At 37.3% G+C, this 23,283-nt stretch overlaps 1 protein-coding gene and 1 non-coding gene across 2 annotated transcripts in view; one reads left to right on the top strand and one right to left on the bottom strand.

The window, feature by feature from the left end:
* IMPG1 (interphotoreceptor matrix proteoglycan 1) overlaps positions 1-23,283 on the bottom strand; it is a gene marked incomplete at its 5' end in the record, with an annotated part of 106,874 nt that overhangs the window by 41,331 nt on the left and 42,260 nt on the right. The window lies entirely within an intron of this gene.
* Positions 4,386-4,458, top strand: TRNAK-UUU (transfer RNA lysine (anticodon UUU)). The gene has a single exon. It is a non-coding gene; the product is annotated as a tRNA-Lys (tRNA).

Genomic DNA, 23,283 nt, shown 5'->3' with positions numbered 1-23,283 from the left:
TTTGTTAGGCACAATCTTTGACACATGTTCATTTTATAAATGTGTAAGAGTCATGATTTTACCTTTTTTTAAAAAGATTTTATTTATTTATTCATGAGACACACACACACACACACACACACACACACAGAGGCAGAGACACAGGCAGAGGGAGAAGCAGGCTCCATGCAGGGAGCCTGTAGTATACTGCCCCCATGATAATTACTGCTGACAATGCTGAACTTTAACCTGAGCTTTACCAGAAAACTGCAATGGTTAAGAAACCTTCACCTCAACCCACTTGCTTTCTGAAACCTCCCCACCACCTTTTGTTCTGGGAGAGGGCTAACTACAAAGAGTCACTTTTCCTCATAGGATTTAGGTAAGACTTGTCTACTTTTTCCCATGACTCCTATAAGGCTCACAGATGACCTCCTGGTTTACCTGCCTCTATAAAACTCTACTCACCCTGAGACAATACGGATGGACCTATAAGGTATTATACTAAGTGAAATAAGGTAGACTGAGAAAGACAAATATGGTATTATTTAACTCTTATGTGGAACCTAAAAACCAAAATAAATGAATACACAAAGAAAAAGCAGAAACAAACCTATAAATAAATACAGAGAACAAACTGATGGTTGCCAGAGGGGAGGTTGGTGGGGTGTTGGGCAAAATGAGTGAAGGAAAGGGGTAGATATAGGCTTCCAGCCATGGAATGAATAAGTCATGGGAATAAAAGGCACAACATAAGGAATATAGTCAATGATACTGTAATAGGGATATAACAGGACAGATGGTAGCCAAGCTTGTGGTGAACACAGCATAATGTATAAACTTGTCAAATCCCTGAGTTGTGCACATGAAACTTATGTAACATTGTGTGTCAACAACAACCCCATCCATACTTTTCTTTGAGACATTCTTCATTAATGAATGTTCTCCCTACTGTAGCAGTGTGAATAAAATTGTGTCCTTAATTATTTGGTATAATTTGTTTTACACACTGTTCTAATACGCTCTAACTTTACAAATTATATGTATGTATGCATTCTTCATTGATTCCCTAAACCAATCATTCCTCAGTTATTGAACATCTACTATGTTCTATTATAAAAGGGTGATTTAAATTAATTGCTAGTGATATTTTATGATTATTTTAAAGTTATGTTGGCTTTAAGCCCAGGACTGGAGCAGCAAACCCAGGAAAAAATTTTCAGTTAATCCGATGATCTTTTTTTTATAGACAATCAGTGGAATCATTGTTTCATAATTTCCTGGAATCTTGTTCTCTAAAGTTAAGTTTTCTGTATATTCAAGAAAGCATGGAAGAAGAGTAAAAATGCCCTGGACTTGGAATGTTTGAATATTTGATTCCCATTCACTTTTAGTTTACTCAATTCATTTAACATTTAACATTTAACCCAATTTATTTAACTGAATTCATTTAACAAATGTTTATTGCATATTGATATGTGCCAGGCATTTTGCTAGGTCATAATAATGGCTCTTATTTTTTTTATTAGTTGGTACATATCAGGCACAGTTCTAAGCATTGTACACATTAATTAAATCTTCACAAGAACCCCATAAAATAAGGACTCATGACCATTACATAGATGGAAACTCAGGTACAGATAGAAGTTAAATAACTTGCCCAGGGCTGTAAGTGGTTGAGCTGGGGTTTGGCGATACATAGACTCCAGAACCCATCTTCCTATACTGCTGATGCCGGGTGATGAACACAACAGACCCAGCCCTTGTCTTCAGGGAGCATTCAATCTTCAAGCATTAACTATCTGATCACAAATATGCCGAGTGCTGTGAAAGAGGACACTCAGAGTGTTTTGGGAGGCATAAAAGGGATCTGTGTTTGTGAAATGAAGCTGGTAAGATCTACTCACTTGGCTTTAGGGATGTGGTGAGGAGCAAAGCCAAATATGATATAAGAAAGCAAAATTTAGCTAGTGCAATTCTTCAAACCACAAGCTGTGCTCACTTGCAGAAAACAAACTGGTGTACTTGGGAGATGCCAATCTGGCTTCAGGAGAGAATCTCTTCAGAGAATGACCTTAAACAATTTTGATTGTGAATTGCTAAGATCAAAGTAAGTGTTATTTAAAAAAATAAGGCAAATATTTCAATGCAAATTTGAAAAACTATTTACTTTGCAAAAAACTTTCAAAAGAATATCATAAAAATACTGAAGGTATGTTTAATGAGGATTTTCTTAATTGCAATAAATAATCAACAGTTTAAATGAAAATAAAGTTGATTTAAAAGTCAAGCATACACTATTTATTTATTTATTTATTTATTTATTTTAAGCATACACTTTAAAGGATGATCAGAGACTTGGTTTTTATGCAGAGTTGTTTTTCTACTAGTCAGTGAAAGAAATGCAGTATGGATAGGAATTTTCAAGGGATGCTGCCTTTTCTTTTGAGAACGAGGAAGCTATAAAATCACAAGTGAGGGCAGCCCAGGTGGCTCAGAGATTTAGTGCCACCTTCAGCCTGGGGCGTGATCTTGGAGACCCAGGATCGAGTCCCACGTGTGCTCCCTGCATGGAGCCTTCTTCTCCCTCTGCCTGTGTCTCTGCCTCTCTCTCTCTCTCTCTCTCTGTGTGTGTGTCTCTCATGAATAAATAAATAAAATCTTAAAAAAAATACAAGTGAATCAGACTTAAAACGGAGTATCTCTATTGGCTTGGAAATGCTTGTGCCAGTAAGGTATGTTCCCTGAAGGTAGAGCCTGGGTCTTTCATTTGGGAGCATCTTGAATAGAGCACTTTGCACAAGCCCAATCATGACTCATGTCTGATCTGTGAATGAGAAGCTGGCAACCAGAGGTCAGTTAGTGACGGTCGGTTCCTGGTGTGTGTCAACTTCCTGAAGCAGAGAAGATACGTTATGAAACAGGGTCTGGCCATGCTCTAAGCAGATCCATACAAAATGAATTCTGTTCAGAGTATAATCTGATGCCCTAAAAAAAGTTAATGTAGTTTAGTTCATGCTGGGAAAAATTGTGAATGATTGTGAAATGAATTTAAAAGATTATTAGGTGTCTTGTCAAGAAAATACCGAGCATCACCTAGCAGACCTTTGAAAGTTATGCAGTTTTAGAGGCTTCTGTGCTTTTTGTGGTCCTTGAGCTATTTGATAACTCTATAAGCTATAGATAACTAATGGTAATGCAAATAATTCTAGTCTTCAGAGATGCAGGCAAATTTTTGTTTGGATGGAGATGCCAATGGTTTCTCTTCTATTGAAGAGATGATTCTAAACATTGTATTTTACTGCTGGGTGGATTTGACAAGTTTTGTGCCAATTTGCAAATTTGTGCCAGAATTCTTGATTGCCTATATCATGGGTTGGCAAAATTTTTCTGAAAAGAGCCAAATAGTAAATATTGTAGGCTGTATAGGTCCTGTGGTCTCTATTGTGACTATTGGAACTATGCTGTTATAGAGCTAAAGTAGCCATAGTAAACCAGTAGGCATGGCTGTCTGTGTGTGGTGAAATGGAATTTCATGTAATTTTCACATGTCATAAAATATTACAATTCTTTTTTTTAAATATTACAATTCTTTTGATATTTTCCAACCATTTGGAAATATGAAAACCATGCTTATCTTGCAGGCTGTACAGAAACAAGTAGTAGGCTGGATTTGGCTCACAGGACTGTAGTTTGCTGATCTCTGGCTTATAGTTGGTCTTTTTTTTGGGATTCTCCTTTGAACCAGTTGTAACACCTTATTTGTTCCCTCATTAACTAATGAGTTAAGTAAAATCTTTGACAATTTGTTCACTTTCTATTTGAGTGAGAGTATTGATTTTACCCCTTTAAAAATTTCTTCTCCTTTTTCTTAAGATTGTTCAGGGGAGAGAGAAAGAGGGAGAGAGAGAGAGAGAGAGAGAGAGAGAGAGCAAGCAGGGGGAGGGGCAGAGGGAGAGGGAGACAAGCAGACTGACTAGACTCTTTGCTGAGTGTGGAGCCCAATGCAGGGTTTCATCTCAGGACCTCAAGATCATGACTTGAGCTGAAATCAGGACCTCAAGATCATGACTTGAGCTGAAATGTGCTCAATTGACTGAGACACCCAAGAGCCCCTAAAAAAATTATTCTTTAACATTTGCCAAAGGCGGTTAATGGAATTCAATTTGGAGAACATGAATCTAAAGACAGATTTCCTGTCCCTGAGTAAATATTAGAGTCCTGGAAAGTTTTAAGAACTTTATCAATATCTGGGGCCCTTTGTAAAGGAATTAAATTAGACCTTTAAGAGAGGGCCCTTACATTGGTATGTTGGAAAAACTTTTCAGAGCATTCTAATGTGCAATCAAGACCTAGAACCAGTAAATTTGAGGAAGTCATATTAAAAAAAAAACTTGGTAAGGGGTGTCTGGCTGGCTCAGTTAGTAGAGCATGTGACTTTTGATCTTAAGGTCATGAGTTCAAGCCTCATGCTGGGTGTAGAGCTTACTTAAAAAAAGAAAAAATGAAACTGCTAAAACTTTCTTGGCATATCAAAGGCAAATTGTGACTTTATGGTAATCAACATACAATAATAAATAATGGCTAGAACTCCTATGGTATTAATAAGGTTGTGTAATCTTTTAATTTACAGTATAATAGAAAAATCCCATTATATAAAAGAAGATTATACATTGGTTTAATTAATATCTTTTTAAAATTTTCCTAATGGTTTGAAAATTGGCAAAATAAGATTATTGTCAAAGACTTATGCATAAATTTCACTTATTCACTTAAGCATAAAGCTCACTTTATTCCATAAATAATTAAGGTGGACTAAAGACCTACCCAGCAATGCTAATAACAACTTAAAAGTGCTGTGATTTTCCATTCTTTCTCATTGTTTTCTTGTTTTTTTTTTTTTTTTTTGAATGGGAAGAGTTGGAGAGTACTTTTTTAAGCAGGAACTCCAAATTTTCCAAATCTCAATGTTTTGAGTGACTTCATGGGGCACTCAGTTATTATGATGGTTTAGCTACAAAATACCAAGTAATTTTATTGCTATCTGACATTTTATACTTTCAATATTTTTTCACATATTTTATTCAAAATGATCCTCAAAAGCTTTAGTAAATATTATAAAAGGTAATTACATTGCATACAAATCTGTACTTTATTTTCCATACCAAACCAAAACTTTTCCTATTATTTAATTTAAAATCAGTTACTTAAATAATAAATACAAATCTTTCTTTGACCTTTTTCTGGACTTTCCCTTCTCTCCTCCCCTTGACTCTTACATTCCCATGCAGTGCAACTAGTCAGCTGCAGCAGGGAGTCTTTGTATCCAAGATTGGGCAATTTTTTTCTTTCTCCATCTTCCTTTTAATGAGTCCCAATACACTCTTTCATTTCTGGCATATTTAATTTTGCTTTCTTGTCTCTGGGCTCATTCTGTTTTTAAAAAGATTTTACTTGAGAGAGAGTGAAAGAGAGCATGAGCAAGAGGAGAGGGAGAAGCAGATTCCCTATTTAGCACAAAGCCCCAAGTGGGACTCTTTGAGGGGCTCCATGCAGGGTTAGATCCCAGGACCCTGAGATCATGACTTGAGTGGATGGCAGGTATTTAAACGACTGAGCCACCCAGGAGCTCCCTCTGGGCTCATTCTTTAGGTCATTAGTTAACACTCCTTTGAGATATGAAGTTTTTCTCTATTTACAGACAAAGAATCTGAGGCTGAGAAAATGTAAAAGACCTACTCAAAATTAATTTATGACATAGCATTAAAATTCAATTTTCCTAACATATCCATTTTATTTCCACAAAAAATTCTAAAAGTTGTTGATGTTTTCCTCTTTGCCAGGGCTTTATGCATTCATGTATGTGTACTTGCATTTATTCATCAAAAATCACTGAATATCTACCATCTGCCAGTACTTATAAGACATTGGGGCAATAGCAATGAACAAGATAAATATATTCCCTGTCTCAGTGCTTATAGTAGCTAAAAATATGGCAATAGCTTTAATTTATTGATCACCTTTTATGTATGTATGTTTTTGTACTTAAGATCTCAGACAAGTTTTAAGGTGCTATCATCTCACTAAACAGATAAAAAATGAGTTAAAGAAAGAATAAATTCTTAATACAGTATTAGTGATGAGTACTTAATATGGCTGGCAATGGGGCAATATACCCGTGGTGTGTGTGTGTGTGTGTGTGTGTGTGTGTGTATGTGTGATATATCACACTAAGGTGCTAGATGTAATATATGTTTTGAGGAGTTGGATGGGCAAGGAGTGGGGACATCCCATGAAGTGGTGCTGCTGAACCTTTGTGAATTACATGCTATTTACAGCACAGGACAATGACCCTGCTAAATCAGGGGCACAATGGTTTAATGACATATGTTATAAAATAAGAGATAAGCTTTTTACTCTTCAATAAAGATTCTCTAAACCATTTAAGCCACTATTTTCCAGATGGTATGACTGTCTCAAAGTTCTGGGAGAGGTAGTCTACTGACAATGTCACCAACCCTTTTTCATTTTGGTTAGAGAGAGTCCAGAAGCTGAGATTTGTGAAATCCTTAAGCAAGGAGTCCACAGAAACCTTTTTGTGATGAAAACACAGATTGTAGAAATTTCAAGTTAAGGAAAATTATGTCAGCACACTTTAATACTTGTGAGTCTGGCAAGGTAGCAAAAATCCTTGTAATATTCTTTAAAATTTTTTTAAAGTAATTTTAAAAAAGATTTATTTATTTGTTTATTTGTGTGTGTGTGTGTGTGTGTGTGAGAGAGAGAGAGAGAGAGAAAGAGAGAGTACAAGTAGGGGGAGCAGGAGAGGGAGAAGCAGGCTCCTTGCTGAGCAGGGAGCCTGACGTGGGGCTTGATCCCAGGACCCTGGGATCATGACCTGAGCTGAAGGCAGAGGCTTAACCAACTGAGTCACCCAGGCACCCACTGCCCCGTTTATATTCTTAGAAAATTTAATAATAAAAGAGTAATTGAATTTATTAGCAATAAAATTTTTCTTAGAAGAGCAGTTTACCCTGTCAATCCCCAGGCTCTGATGAGGCTAGTGCTGAAATTAATGAGCCAAGTGGAAAAATTCAAATACTGAATGAAGAGTTAAAGTACTTATGATAAGAAAAAACATTTTGAAGCAAGTATGAGAAATGGGAATCTGAGTCCACACTGTATTGAGAGATTAGCTCCTCAGGTTTCTACCTGAAGAGGAGGTCTCACCAGACATACCTCATGGGTTTCAAGCACGATAGTTTCAGACACAATCATACTCTTATGGAATGGTGAATTTTTAAAAAGACATACCACAAAATGAACAAATTTGAGGAGAAATTAGGTTGATGAATACTAAAAAGAAGATAAAATAGATATGTATAAAAGACTAACTTATCCTGATTTAATATTACGTATCAAATCTTATGAAATTTTTTTCCAGAAAAATTTACACGAGTATCAAGGCATACCAGGAAAAGAAATTAATATACCCAAACACACAGAAAAGGAAGAGAGCAGGGGTACCCCTAAGACAGGGCAAGGGCTGGGTGTGGGTGGAGAGAGAGGAGAGTCTTGGGTGATTATGGGTTTCCAGCTTGGGCACTTTCATTGGTAATTGTTGTATTCAGTGAGACAGAGGAGGAAAAGGTTCAGTGTTTTTCATTTATAATCAATTAAATGAGAGAATTAGCTATCCTGTACATCTTATGGGATGATTCAGAAGTTAATTAAATAAAAATACATGAAGGGGCAACTAGGTGGCTGAGTTGGTTCAGTGTCTAACTCTTGATTTTTGGCTCAGATCATGATCTCAGGATTGTGAAATTAAGCCTAAAATCAGGCTCCCTGATGGATCTGGAGCCTGCTTAATATTCTCTCTCTCCCTGTCCCTCTACCCCACTTTCTCTCATGAACTCTCTCTCTCTCTCAAAAAAAAAAAAAAAAAAAAAAGACATGAAAGAGCTTTGAAAATGTTAAAGTCCAAATGTCAGTCATAGTGGTTGCTGTCACAGTGGAGCAGTAGTTCTCCAAGTGTGCCCACCACCCCCAGCAGCATGAGTCCCCAGAGAGTGTTTGTTAGAAAGGAAAGTTTGCTCCATCCCAATCCTACAGAATCAGAAATTCTGGGGCAAGAGCCCAGCAATCTTTGTTTCAACAAGCCTTCCAGGGGATTCTGATCTATGGAAATGTTTCAGAACGCTGGTAAAGGAAAGGTTCTATAGGTTATTATGGGAATATTTACAGAGACCCAAGCCCAGCCCAGATCTGCTCCTGAGGAGGCTGTCAGACAACACCGTTCTTCTGCCCTCAAGCCTTATATTTGCTTGATTCACAGGTGCCTCAAAGACTTGAGTCAGGAAGAGCTACATGAACATTTACACTTAATACCAAAATCTGTGAAGTCTGCAAGAGGGGAATTCTTCTTTAGAATTAATTTAATTATAGACAAGGAAATTCATCTTTAGGCAGTAGCTTTGTACTCTGAAGAATAAGAAATTCATAATGTGATCACACTGAAGTTCCTTTAGAAATGTTCTTCCATTTGACATTTAAAATGCTTTTTATATCAACGAATGCCATTTTGGAAAAAAAATGACATTTCGTGCAGTATATTTATAGAAGTTGTTAAAAAGCAAATACATGTTAAAACACATGTTTGAATTTCCAGGATGTTGTCAATTCAAGCTGGCTAACACCTGTTTTTGCTTATTTCTTAATGGAATATAAATCTCCCATTGGAAGAGAACTAGTTATGATCGTTATTCATAGTTTGGGCCAAGTTATGGCTGCAGAAGATACTTGCATTTCAGCTACTTAGAGCATTCACTTCCTGCCTCAATACATTTTGTAACTTGGTCCTGTAAATACATACTTTGAGGATATTCTTAGAGTTCATCCTACTAGCTAGAGGAAATCATTACATGCAAAGAAGGGAAGAATGAAAGAGACTGGTTCTAAATTTCTGTTTTTAAAAGATAGTTTAGAAGCATGAACATTTAAAAAATACTTTAATAGTTCCAGTTGGAGTTATTTAAAAGTCAAATTTCTAACCATTATTCATCCCCAAGTGATCTACAAAAAGCACTTGAACTGCCTTTAGTGCATTTTGTTAATTTCATGTTCTTGGTATTGATAATTACACCTAAAATATGGTAGGTATTTCATATACTTTCATTTAACAACAGATTTTGGAGAATTCACAAGATTTATTAAGAGTAATGAACTGTGCTTGAAGAAATCATAGCCTAATCACATATTAACATTAACTCATTAAAAAATTCAACTCCATAGGACATTGCAGGTGGTGATGGTGGGGAGAATTTATAGCATCCGGCAAAGGCTGAATGCATAGGGAATGTGAGCATTAAGAGAAAATCTGAATAATTCTGGCAACAGCTTATTATTTATTATCTGAATAAAGAAAATGTATTCAAACTCTCCTTCTGCAGTGAAGAATGCCTGAATCATTACTATCTTTCTAAGCAAATCATCTTCTTCTACTTTTAACATTTTAACTATGGTTAGGAGATAAAATATTACATTAATGAGGTTTACAGTTTGCACCTATGACTCTGAATCAACCAACCATAGCACTCTTTGAGTCTCACTGCCACTAAAAAAAAAAAAAAAAAAAAAAAAAAAAATGCTGGGAACATCTCCTTATTTAAAATCCAAGGACATTATCATTATCATTAACATCCATCCATTTTCTATTACCCATCCACCCCCACCCTCATCCATATATCCATTTATCTGCAGACTGTCTCAGGCAGAGGAAGACAAGATAATGGTTGAGAGTTACTGTAGAAAGATAGAGATTGCTTCAATTCAAGGGCAGCTAAAATGGACAACCACATCTAGATGTCAGCACTAAATGGGAACTATCCTAGGTGACTATACTGTTTATTAATTTATTGAAACTGATAGATTTGGGCACACAAGAAGATATTTCCATGGGAAAATAAGCAATTCCGTAGCAACTTTAAAATTACTTAATATAAGGGAGACAGCCTTCTTTTTATTAATTCAAATAATAAGGAGATAATTCTGAAGTACAATGACCTGTGTATTTGTGGTTCCCACAATATTGGAAATGGAATGAGTGGATAGCAAGGGCTCTTGGTTGATGATGCCTGAACAATGTTTTATGATGTAACTCCAAATGCCACATTGCTACTTGATAATGGGACACCTTATGAATTGGGCTCTGAGCTCATCCTGGGCTGGGTTTCCCTCAATCATTCCTTGCTCTTTCTTCTCCTTGGTTTCAGGAAAGTGGGACGAGGGCACTAATCCTTATACATGCTACATTTCAGAGTCCTCTGTACCATCTAGTTTCTGGATAGATTTGGCCAATATGAGCACTGGCAGGTAGGGATAGGAAAAAGTGGGGGCTATTTCTTCTCCCTGTGTGCCACAAGTTACTGTTCTGGCAACAACAGTCTCTCCTCTGTGTCTTCAGCTCCCACTGGATTAGGCACTCCAGGCTACCAGCTTTCCCCAGATAAACTGGCTCCTAGATTCTGGTAATAAACACCTGCTGCTTTTATCTCTTTAGACTAGGGCAGTAGCAGTGCCTCCTCTTCCTAATCTCTGGGTAACCTCTCTTGTTTGGTTTCTCAGCTCCTCTTCTATCTGAGTAACAAATTCCCCATATTAAAGTCCCTTTCTTATAAATAATAGTTTGAACCATTACATACTGCTAATGTTCGACTGTTTTGACCTTTAAAATCGGCAACCTCATGCCTGAAGTAGTTTCTGTTTTTTTTTTTTTTTTTTTCTAGTTAGATTCTGACTGCTATGGGTCAACTAAAGAAGGGACACTTCCCACAAAAAAGGATTTTGAAATTCTGGCTTTGGCAGGGGGATTCAGTGGGCAGAGAGCACAGGGGTCCGGGACACAATGCTGGGTGAGGAGACAAGGAGCAACAGAATCACCTGGCCAGTCCAGGTAATATGCATTGTGTAGCCAACATTTTCCAGGTGAGACTAGATCAGAGATTATAATCTTAAATAGACGGACTGAGTCATCAGCAAAGGGAAAATAGAAAGCTGATTCCAGAACTCTACCACAGAGTATTTATATTTCAATGAATGCATGGAAAAATTAATACATTTCTCATCCAAAATAATGCTTAAGTGATTTACAACAAATTCTTCATCATTCTTATAAATGCCCCTGTTTATATTGTTTATATCATTATCTGAACCATTATATCATTATCTGAATCATTAACCCTACCACTCCATTATCTGGCACCAGGATGCTGGGCAAAGCTCGGAGAGCAGTTCTGCTTGTAGAACTGTAGAATCTTGTTTTAGCAAGATTTAATTTCATGTATGCAGAGCCTATAGGATCTTAAGGCAAAAGGAAAAATGGGCACCTCTGTATACACTTATCAAAATATCCTCTAATATTTTAATCAAATAGACAAAGTTAACAAAAGCACTACAATCCCAAAGCAGACTATTTGTGAAGCTCCATGTTGTTGCAATCTGTTTATAACCAGGTCAAGCCTTGAAAGCCTGCCTGGAGGAGTACACAAGGGGGTCATGCAGGCAGAAACTATGGGCAGACCAGAAATGACTTCATGTGATACAACAATGCAAGGTTGTAAAATAAGTAATGGTTTATCTTTATTTAAAATTTTGATATTTTGTTCATGGCTTTTTTGCATTTATTCTGAGTTTTTGAAATCTTGCTTTTGAATATGATCTTGATTATAGATTTTTTTTTGCTTTCCTTGAAATTTTGTGCCTGAGACTAGTGTCTTGCTCACTGTCTCTCAGATCAGTCCTGCTTGGGTCTTATACTTTATACATGCACAGAATGGGTGTTGAGATTAGGTTGAGAGGAAGAAGAAAGAGAAAAGATCAGGCAAGTCATTCAGGAATTCATGCAACAGGATTCTAAAGAGTCCTGATATTTCAGGATAGACTGGAGGTCTTAATAATTACTACAATAAGGTCTGAGGAAAAAAGTAGTCCATCAAATCCTGAGAAAATGGGCTTTGAATTGGTGGTAAGGCCACTGAAGACAGGGATCTATATGGAAATCTGCATAAAGATACTTTATTGTAGGGAATGCCGGGTGGCTCAGTTGGTTAAGCATCTGGCTCTTGATCTCGGCTCAGGTCTGATATTAGGGTTGTGAGTTCAAGGCCTCCATTGGGCTCTGCACTAGGCATGGGGTGCCTACTTAAAAAAAAAAGAATCTTTATTGTAGATCATGAGTTTGCTGAGAAAATTGGAAATTGGAAAAATGGCCTCCGAGTACCAGACAATGACACTTGTAATACAACTTGGTATCACCAAGTAAAGTAGATGTAATAATGAAGGCTAAAAGATAGTATTACAGGGATATTGCTACAAACTGCATACGATGTCACACTGGATCTCTTGTCCATCCTGTGCTTTGTAAGAGGAAGCAAACAATGTGAGCAATGAGGAGAGAAAATGAAGCTTCTCTGAGGAGAAATGAGTCAAGGAATTCATTAGTTTGTGTGTGAAGGCTGCAAACTTAAAAACAAAACAAGCTCACAAACCTACAAAACCACAGATGATTCTCATGAAAACAAGAGGGTTTCATATCTTTTGTTAATGATGAAGCAATGGATTATTAAGTTGCTCCAGAAATGAGACTTTTAATGTATAATTAAATCTCCAAAATATTTTTCAAAATCATTTTTTCTCTTTCTTTTTTTAGCTAAGAATTCAGGGAACTCTTCCATCAGTCATGCCAAGCCAAGGTTCCGTTTTCCGTAATGAATATTACGGCAGTTAGAACCCAGGTATCACAGTACTCCTGGTTTTCTGTAGTTATGCCAAACTTCCCTTTTGCCAAAGAGGAAACACTCATTGGGAGAGGTGTTGAGTGAAAAGGTTCACCTGGACAAAATGCAGCCAGGCCCTCAGCAAAGGCCTCCCAGTCATCTTACCACCTCTGTGATCCCCCAGGAAGATGGGTAGGGTCTCTTCTTTCTGGACTTCAGTCTGGTTCAATATTCTTACTCTCACTTCCATGGACAGTCATTCCAAACACTCAGCTTCTTAGAGCAAAGCTGGAATCACTAGTAAAGTTTATAAGCAAGCTAGCAAGTTACAGGTACACAGCACAGGATCAGTGTGTCTGTCCAACTTACAAGTGAGTCTGTTTCCTTGATTTAGTTCTGCTTTTCTCCTTTTCCCTGAATGAGGAGGTGCTCTCCCCTGATTCTTTTTTTTTTTTAAGATTTTTATTTATTTATTCATGAAAGACACAGAAAGAGAGAGGCAGAGACATAGGTAGAGGGAGAAGCAGGCTCCATGCAGGAAGCATGATGTGTGGGTCTCAATCCCGGGACTCCAGGAACACGCCCTGAGCCAAAGGCAGACGCTCCACTACTGAGCCACTCAGGTGTCCCCAACTCCTGATTCTTGATCAAGCATTGCTTTCTTGAATTCTTTCTCCCAAGGACACACTCCAGCTGCAAGTCAGCTTCCCTTCCTGGGGGGCCCCTCCATCCCCAGGATCGATGCTTTATCCTTCCTGCCCAGCACATCCCCCTACTGTTATATTCCCAAGATCTCTCCCCTTATTCAGCTTCTCTATTGCTGCTCTCCAGGTCCTATAGTTAAAACAAGTATTACCAACACTTAAAAGGCCCTTTTAGCTATTTCAGTTGTATTCTTCCTATCTCATTGTCCTTCTTCTGGTCCCTCCTTGTCCTCTCCACTGCCCAGGTCTCCCAGCACTTATATTTCTTGCTCTATATCTTGAAGATTACAAAGCATCGTGTCCAACTACAGCTTTTTAAATATATTTTAAAAATATTTTGCTTACTTATTTGACAGAGAGAGAGAGAGAGTGCAAGTGCATGTATGTGCACGACCAGTGGGGAGGGGGAGAGGGAGAAGCAGGCTCCTCACTGAGCAGAGAGCCAGATGCTGGGCTGAATCTCAGGGTCCTGAGATCATGACCTGAGCCAAAGGCAGACCCTTAACCAACTGAGCCATCCAAGTGCCTCAACTACTACTTTTTAAATTTAACATTCAAAAGATTAAAACAAAAAGTGGCACACATCATTTGCTTAATACTTTTGAGTCACTCTGACTTTTCAAGTTGAAGAAATTTCCTGAAAGATCATTCAAGAATGTCACAAACATGCAACTGAAAGACCTATGAAAATTATGGCAAACTCTCATGTAAAGAGTCTGATCAACAGGAAACTTGTCATCCTACAGAATGAAGGTTTCAATGGAGAATCTAGAGAGATAAATTTCCCTAAACTCTAAACATATTCTCATTCAAAACAACAAATAGATAAATACAAATAGACATATTTATTTATCTTTCTGCAAATGCTTTAATTTGTTCCATCCCTATAAATAAAGTTTGGTAAGTTTTGTAAATGCTGACCTTGGATGATATTTAGTAAGCATTTTGTTAAAATTCTTGTGGATTAGCACTTGTTTCAACATTACAAATAGCATAAATCTAATATGCACACTCTGGCAAGGATTCTACTTAACCTGACAACACAAAGAACTTGCCAACCAGCATCGGAGAGTTGTTGTTTTTCTACTTCAATCATTGCCAAGCTAGAAAAATAGAGGTAAAAGAAACTCAAAATCCTCTTATTTTTTTTTATTTACTCAGTGGTCAAAAGATGTTAATTTTTTTCTGAGATTAATTTCCTGACATTTACATTGTTAAGGCCAGGTGGAGGATAGGACCTGTCACTTTGAGCAGAACTGCCTGACAATTACAAAAGTTTGCCCAGTTATCTGTGTAGACTCCCCTCCTATAAACTGACCACTGCATGTAACTTGTAATCTACTAACATTTTAGAGAAACAGTTTCATCTTCTGAAAAATTAAAAACTAAATCTGGGCGCCTGCGTGGCTCAGTTGATTGAGTGTCTGGCTTCAGCTCAGCTCATGATCTTGGGGTCCTGGGATGGAGCCATGTGTTGGGCTCCCTGCTCAATGGGAAATCAGCTTCTCCCTCTCCCTCTGTTCTCCTCCTCCTCTCTCTCTCTCTCTCCAATAAATAAAGAAAATCTTAAAAAAAAAAACTTAAAATCTAAAATAAACTATTCATGGGAGTTTCCATGTTCTCCATTCCCTTTATAAATGTTGTTCCTATTTCTACTTAGGATTGCTAAGATGCTTCTTTGATTAGAGTGCTGATCATATTATGAACCTATAATTCTCCACAATAGGACCCAAGGTGACATTCCTTCCCCGTAGTCTCTAAAGTGACCTAGTCTGCTCCTGGTTACTCTCTGGCCTTAAATCATTTGCATGACCTGTGCTCCATAGTCTCTGTAAAAGTGGATAAAAGAGGGACAGAATCACTTGCGTTCCTTCTCTAATTCTATAACCTTGTGTGAGTCAACATAAGGGGATCCTGAGACAGAGATCCTTATAGCTATGAATGCATCGTATCCTAGTAAGCTGGAAAGTGATAAATGGTGGGAATGGATGACTATGGAATTGATTAGACGCCACTTTGTCCATCTAGACTTGTCACCCTGTATCTCTCTTATCATGGCTTTCTTCTGGACAACTTTCTCTCTAGTCTCATTCCATTATTGGGTGTGTATTTCTTGTTCCTTCTTCTACCATGGGTTCCTTCCAATTCCACAGATATTAACTATCTGTTATCACTAACGACATATATCTTTTATGTTGTGATTAAGGCCATTCCATCAGGTGGCCCTGTTTTTTCTTTGTTCCAGATGAATGGTCTGATTATGACCTGATTCTTCTTGTTCTAGCTCTGGCTTTGGATTTTTTTTCCTGCTGATCTAGTGGATAAAGCACTCTTTGTTTTTGTTTTGTTTTATTTTACCTACTATGGAGAGCTTAAGACATACTGTAATGGTTAATTTTATGTGTCAAGTTGGCTAGGCATGGTATCCAAATATTTGGTCAAACATTATTCTAGATGTTTCTGTGAAGGTATTTTTTCAGATGAAATTAACATTTCAAAATCTCTGTAAAGCAGATTTTCCTCTATATTTTGTGTGGGCTTCATCTAACCAGTTGAAAGCCTTAATAAAGAAGCCCAAAAAACAAAGAAAAAATCTTGTCCTTCCCAGAGGAAATGGAAATTCTGTGAGCAGAGTTTTTCCTTGAGTCTCTCGCTTGCCCATCTATTTTGCAGACTTAGACTTGCCAGCCTCCACAATTCATAAGTCAATTCCTTGAAATAAATCTCAGTTTCTGACTCCTTTCTCTCTCTCTCTCCCACCCCCTCTCTTCACATACACACACATCTTATTGGTTCTGTTTCTCTGGAGAACCCTGACTAATATGTATACTGAACATTTAATTTACCTTATGTAAAATTCAATTTACCTCTATGTAAAATTCTAATCACTTAAGTGGGGCTTCCTAATATATATTAGAAAACTCCTATTGTCTGACTTGTACTGATTTTTCAAAGAGAGAAAGAGAAGGAGGGAAAGAGGGAGGAGAAAGATGGACACAGAGAGAATATATTGTTCTTGTGTTCTGTTAAGCTTCAACTTCTAGGGTAGGAAGAAATTTGGTATCTTGTGTACGACATGGATGATCATAGAGGTGTTCAACCCAGTGGTTATCCAGACATGTCAACCCATCCTTCTCCATCCATTATTATCTAAAATAGTCTCTGGTTTAGAAAAACTGAGAGCTTTTCCCCTAAGGTCAGGAACATGACAGGGATATCTATACTCGCTACTGCTATTCAACATAGTACTGGAAGTCCTAGCCTCAGCAATCAGACAACAAAAAGAAATAAAAGGCATCCAAATCAGCAAAGAAGTCAAACTCTTGCTCTTTGCAGATGAGTACTCTATGTAGAAAACCCAAAAGACTCTACCCAAAAATTATTAGAACTGATATAGGAATTCAGCAAAGTCACAGGATATAAAATCAATGCACTGAAATCAGTTGCATTTCTATACATTAACAATGAGAAGAAAGAGAAATCAAGGAATCTATCCCTTGCAAATGCACTAAAAACCATCACAGACCTGGGATAAACCTAACCAAACAGGTAAAGGATCTTTACTCTGAAACTACAGAACACTTATAAAAGAAATTGAGGAAGACACAAAGAAATGGAAAAATACTCCATGCTCATGGATTGGAAGAATAAATATTGTTAAAATGTCTATGTTACCCAAAGCAATCTACATATTCAATGCAAACCTTATCAAAAAACCATCAGCATTTTCACAGAGCTGGAACAAACTGTCTTAAAATTTGTATGGAACCAGAAAAGACCCCAAATAGTCAAAGGGATGTTGCAAAAGGAAACCAAAGCTGGCGGCATCACAATTCCAGACTTCAAGCTCTATTGCAAAGCTGTAATCATCAAGACAGTAAGGTACTGGCACAAAAACAGACACAAATATCATTGGAAGAGAATAGAGAACCCATAAATGGACCCTTAACTCTATGGTCAACTAATCTTTGACAAAGCAAGAAAGAATATCCAATGGAAAAAAGATAGTCTCTTCAACAAATGGTGTTGGGAAAGTTGGATAGCTACATGCAGAAGATTGAAACTGGATCACTTTCTTACACCATACACAAAAATAAATCCAAAATGGATGAAAAACCTAAATGTGAGACAGGAATCTATCAAAATCCCAGAGGAGAACACAGGTAGGAACCTCTTTGACCTTGGCTGTAGCAACTTCTTCCTAGATATGTCTTCAAAGGCAAGGGGGACAAAAAGAAAAAAATGAACTATTGGGACTTCATCAAGATAAAAAGCTTAGCAAAATAAAAAGCAAAGGAAACAGTCAACAAAACAAAAAGGCAACCTACAGAATGGGAGAAGATATTTGCAAATGTCTTATCAGATAAAAGACTAGTATCCAAAATCTATTAAGAATTTATCAAACTCAACACCCAAAAAACAAAGAATTCTGTCAAAAAATGGGCAGAAGACCTGAACAGACATTTCTCCAAAGAAGGTATATAAATGACCAACAGATACATAAAAAAATTCTCAACATCACTCAGCATCAGGGAAATCCAGATCAAAACCACAATGAGATAATATCTCACGCTAGTCAGAATGGCTAAAATTAAGAACTCAAGAAACCAATAGATGTTGGTGAGGATGTGGAGAAAGGGAAACCCCTTATGCTCTTGGTAGGAATGCAAACTGGTGCAGTCACTCTTGAAGACAGTAAGGAGGTTCCTCAAAAAGTTAAAAATAGAGCTATTCTGCGACTCAGCAATCACATTATTAGGCATTTATCCAAAGGATGCAAACATAGTGATTTGAAGGCACCTGCACCCCAATGTTCATAGAAGCAATGTCCACAATAGCCCAACTATAGAAAGAGCCCAGATGTCCATCGACAGATGAATGGATAAGGAAGATGTGATATTTATATACAATGGAATATTACTCAGCCATCACAAAGAATGAAATATTGGGGTGCCTAGGTGCTCAGATAGTTAAGTGTCTGCCTTTGGCTCAGATCATGATCTCAGGGTCCTGGGATCGAGCCTGGCATCAGGTTTTCTGTTCAGCAGGGAGTCTAGTCTGCTTCTCCCTCTCCTTCTGCCCCTTTACCTCTTCCTCCCACTCATGTGCACTCTTTCTTTCAAATACATAAATAAAATAAGAATCTTTAAAAAAAGAACAAAATCTTGCCATTTGCAATGACATGGATGGAACTAGAGGGAATTATAAGTCAGTCGGAGAAAGACAAATACCATGTGATTTCACTCATATGTGGAATTTAAGAAACAAAACAGATAAACATAGGGGAAGGGAAGGAAAAGTAAGATGAAAACAGAGTGGGCAACAAACCATAAGAGACTCTTAACTAGGAAACAAACTGAGGTTTGCTGGAGGGGAAGTGGCCAGGGAGATGGGGTAACGAGGTGATGGACATTGAGTGTACATGATGTAATGAGCTCTGAGTGTTATATGCAAACTGATAAATCACTAAATTCTACTTCTTTAACTAATAATACACCATATGTATTAAATTAATTAATAAATAAATTAATTAAATTGAATGTAAATTAAAGAAAAAGTAGTCCTGGTTTGTATTATTTTATATTTAAACTTTATTTCATTTTTTAAAATAAAATCTTTTATATCTCTTGTTTCGTCCCCTCTTCCTCTGCTTCTATCCTCATCCTTGGGCCTCAACATTTACATCAGATATGAGACAAAATCCCTCACTCTCCTATTTTCATCCACCAAGCTGTGGCCAGGCTAACTTTCCTAAGCCTCATTTTCATCATTTCCTTTTATTTCCTGAAAACTGAGAGGAAACTTTTTTTCTGACTTTTAAAGCCCTGCTTATATATATATCCTTTATCTACTTATTTCTCTGTATTCTCTGAATCATACTCCAGCCTTTGCATTTTTTTCTCAAGAAACTTATTCTACCTGGAGGGCCCTCTCCCTTTTCTTTGGCAAAGTCCTACACTCCCTTTGGGGCCACTTACAGCTCCACGCGTAGGAGATGCCCCTGCTTCTCACTGGTTTTCTTTTCCTATGACCTAAGACAGTTATACATATATGCTTAGTCTAGAAAAAAATTTTAAGTACTCTTTCTATTTTATACATAAAATCTTACATTGTTCCTATTTCATATGTGTAGTTCTTGAATAAAGAAAATAGAAAGTGTACTGTAGTCTAGTGTGTACTTAATTTTCTTTTTTAGAGCTGTTCTCTCTGCTTGTTGAACAACTATGGTGAAGTTCTGATATTGCTGTAAATAACAGTTTCCCAATATTAAATTTTAGCTTATCCCTAACTCTAGGCCTTGGAAGCATTGTAGAAAGTTGCATTCTTATCCTAAAGATCGGGTTGCATTATTGATGGCAATGTATTACTTCCAATATTTTCCCCATGCAATATTACTTTAATCTCTTTCTTCCTTTTGTCTTACCTTTCTTTCTGAAAACTTTCTCTATTGTCTACATGTAATAATGGGTGATAGGTTTTTAAGATTCTTTTTAAGATTTATTTGAGAGAGAGAGGGAGAGAGAAAGAGAGAGAGAGAGAGAGCACAGAGGGAGGAGAGAAAGAGTCCCAAGCAGACTCTCCACTGAGAGTGTTGCCCAGTGTGGGACTTGATCTTAGGACCCTGAGATCATGACCTGAGCTGAAATCAAGAATCAGATGCTTGACCACAGAGCCACCCAGGCATCCTTAAGTTAAGGTTTCTGTTAAAGTTGTTATAATGGATGAATTTTGATATTCATTTAAGGGCTTATTCACGCAGAGACATTCTCCTTGTTGTTAGGGCTGTCTTTCACTGAGGTATGATCTACGAATAGAGCTCAACACATTTGTTCTCATTGTTTCTGTGTCACCAAGTTTGAAAGGAAACAGAACAAAGATGGTGTCCAGGTAATCTGTGAGGAGGCTGTTGTGCTTTCTGGGCACACTTCTTACTGAGCCAAGAGCTGCTGGCTGCTGGTTTTCTGGCACTGGTGAGGTGCTGACAGTGTAGCTACACTGAGTAAAATACATATTTAATATGTGTAGTTCTTGAATAAAGAAAATAGATGGAAAGTGTACTGTAGTCTAGTGTGTACTTAATTTTCCTTTTTAGAGCTGTTCTCTCTGCTTGTTTGAACAACTATGGTGAAGTTCTGATATTGCTGTAAATAACAGTTTCCCAATATGAAATTTTAATTTATCCCTCACTCTAGGGCTTGGAAGCATTGCAAAACATTGCATTCTTATCCTAAAGATCGGGTTGCATTATTGATGGCAGTGTATTACTTCCAATATTTTCCCCATGCAATATTACTTTAATCTCTTTCTTCCTTTTGTTTTACCTTTCTGAAAACTTTCTCTATTGTCTACATGTAATAATGGGTGATAGGTTTTTAAGATTTTTTTAAAGATTTATTTTAGAGAGAGAAAAGAGAGAGAGAGAGTGAAAGCACAGAGGGAGGAAAGAGAGTCCCAAAATACATATACAACTGCAGTTTGCTAGTAGCCACTCCAAGAAATGAGAAGGGAAGAGAGTGCAGATGCTAAACCAAAAGTGAAAAATATGACAGATACCAAAACTGAAATTAAAAAACAAACAGGGCAACCCAGGTGGCTCAGTGATTTAGTACTGCCTTCAGCCCAGGGCCTGATCCTGGAGTCCCGGGATGGAGTCCCACGTCAGGCTCCCTGTGTAGAGCCTGCTTCTCCCTCTGCCTGTATCTCTGCCTCTTTCTCTCTGTGTCTCCCATGAATAAATTAATAAAATCTTAAAAAAAAATTAAAAAAATAAAAACAAAAACGAGTGGGTTGTTAGAATGGAACCTCAATATTGGGATGTATAGAAGGATCAAGTCCTCATAGGTGCTACTAGCTGTATAGATTTAAAGTACTCTTGGAAATAGTTTCCTAAAGCAGGTCATAAATAGAATTCCTTAATCCCTATGAATCGTTACCTTTACTTACTTGTGCAACACAGTTTCTTAGATTTCTCGGCCTCTACTTTTCTCTGTAAAATACTGGACCGATCGATCAAAAAGCATTGCAAATAATGGATACTTATCAATCTTCCTCATTATGTAAATCGAAGCTAACAAAAATGGATGGAAGTGATAAAAGTGAGCATGTCAAGGATCTGAGAACCAAAAAGGCTGGCATCTCCAAGGCTGTGCTTACTTGTCAGATGACCATAAAGTGGTAACAGGAAGGAAGTATTTGGACGTCTAAGAGGCAAGGCCAAAGCCAGTTCACTAGCCTATTACAGGCACTGTAGTCATGTATATTACTACTTCCCACTGACAAGCCTATAACAGACATTCCTCATTAATCAGATCAGGTTTTCTTGCTGAATCTATTCATGGCTTCAGAATTCTTCATAATGATTTTTACCTCTTAAATACCACTCAATCAATTCACTTTTGTTCATTTCCCCTTTTATCACTCAAGTCCAAGCTATCAACATTTCTAGCCCATATTGTTGTTAAGACTCTTCTAATTGATTGCTTGCATTTTTTTCACCTCCAGCCAATTTTCTACAATGCAGTAAAATCTATTTAAATTCAAATTTGATGTGTCATTCCTTTGCTTAAAACTCTTAATGATTATTAACAGGGCTTATAAAAGTTTCTAGAACTTCGCTGTTTTCTCTTTCTGACTCCTTGTGCTGTAGCTACATTGACTTTTTTCACTTTCCTCCAATATGCCATGCTACTTCCAGCTTCCCCTACCCCCCTCTGCCCACAACATTTTTCACTGTCCCTGCCCAATTTTTGTTTTTTGTCTTCTTGTCATTCAGATCTCATCTCAGTTTAAATATTATTTCCTTAGGAAAAACAATTGGCTATATAGAATTGATAATAAAGAATATATATATTATATATTGTGCACTACATATCCTTTGTATCAGCCAAATTTTATAATAAACTTTTGTACACATATGTATCACACTTTTTTGTTTTTTGTTTTAGATTGATTATTAAACATTCACCAGCACACCACAGTTGAGCTCCAGTGGTCATGAAGCTGTATTGGTTTCCTTCCTTTTCCTGTTTTGGTTCCCTATTCCTTTATTAGGTTTCCTGGGATCATTTCTAAAACACCTCCTTATAATCAAATCCTCATCTCAGGATTTTTTTTTGTGGGAGACTCAAACCATGACAGCCACAGAGTATATGCTTTAGCTACTATTTTATCCCCTGTAACTAATGAGCACAAGATAAACATTTGTTGAATGAATAAAATAAGCACAGCATCCCAGGGAGCCACTACTAACTAAGTGAACTTGTTGAAATCTTTTTTTTTTACTCTGTGGTATACTAGCACTTGAAGGATTTGCTTGGCTCTGTGTCTTACAGGGGCACTGCAATTCACCTGTGATGGACTGGTGTCTCATCTAAAGATGTGCAGGGAACCTTTATGGAGCTCTTGGGGAAAAAAAAAAATCAATGTGTACTAGCATTAACTGAGATAAAACCAGAGAGTAGACTTAAGTGATATGGAGGAAAAAGAGAGTTCCCCTGAGGGAGGAAGAAAGAAGAAGCAATGGCGGCACTAAGGTGAGATGAAGTTGCCAAGAGTTACTGCAAATTGCTTGGTATCTAGCATCCTCTGAATACATACGTGTGTTCAAGGGAAAGACTGTGAGGGCGGGAGGAAGGAAAAGATGCAATTTCTAATGGCAACTGCCTCTACCTGCTCCTGCTCTTGAAGGATTGGGAGAATTTATCTTAGAAATATGGTCTCAGTTCAGTAAAATGTTAGATTAAACAGACCACTATTTTGCATAAAAAATAGGATCATAACTTGGGGAGGGAATTGGGAAAAGCCCAGAAAAGGAATGATCACTC

Source organism: Canis lupus, chromosome 7 (genome assembly GCF_048164855.1).
Source record: "Canis lupus baileyi chromosome 7, mCanLup2.hap1, whole genome shotgun sequence".
Taxonomy (NCBI): Eukaryota; Metazoa; Chordata; class Mammalia; order Carnivora; family Canidae; genus Canis; species Canis lupus.
Note: the sequence above shows the minus strand (reverse complement) of the source record. Positions and strands in the feature narration are given on the sequence as shown.